Source organism: Triticum aestivum, chromosome 3B (genome assembly GCF_018294505.1).
Source record: "Triticum aestivum cultivar Chinese Spring chromosome 3B, IWGSC CS RefSeq v2.1, whole genome shotgun sequence".
Classification (NCBI taxonomy): Eukaryota; Viridiplantae; Streptophyta; class Magnoliopsida; order Poales; family Poaceae; genus Triticum; species Triticum aestivum.
In genome coordinates, this window is record NC_057801.1 from 585,220,968 (window position 1) to 585,221,529 (window position 562).

Consider the following 562-nt stretch of genomic DNA (forward strand, 5'->3'; position numbering starts at 1 on the left):
ACCCTCGACAGCACCCATGCCTGTTTGCATATTTTTCCGACGCTCGATGCATTTCCTAGGATTTTCCCCGTGAAAATGACGTAAAACACTGGCCGGACGTGACGCAACGTTCGTTTTGTGTCCGTTTTTGTTCCAACCTTGCGTGGGGCCCTATGTAGGCCGTGCCCGCATGTCCGCCCACTTTGGTGCAATTGCATGCATGCGATCACGTCCCCCCAGTGCAACAAGCTTCTTTACGGTCTACCGGAGGGGGGTTCCCGACTACTTTTTTTTTACTCCGCCAAATGTCACGAAACTTTTTCCGCTTGTTGGCATCACCCTCGACAGCACCCACATACCCCTAGTGCAACGAGCAACGAACTTTGGTGCAATTGTCTCAAGTTTCAAAATTGTGTTTATTTTGTTTGCTGTCGTTTCATGATGATGATGCCATTGCATGTGTTATACTACCTGGGTTGACCGACGTGGTGAAAAAATGCACCCGTTCGTGTTATTGTCTCATTCCATGTTTTTCCCGTGTTATTGTCTCATGCATGTTTTTCATATACACGCCACCACAACC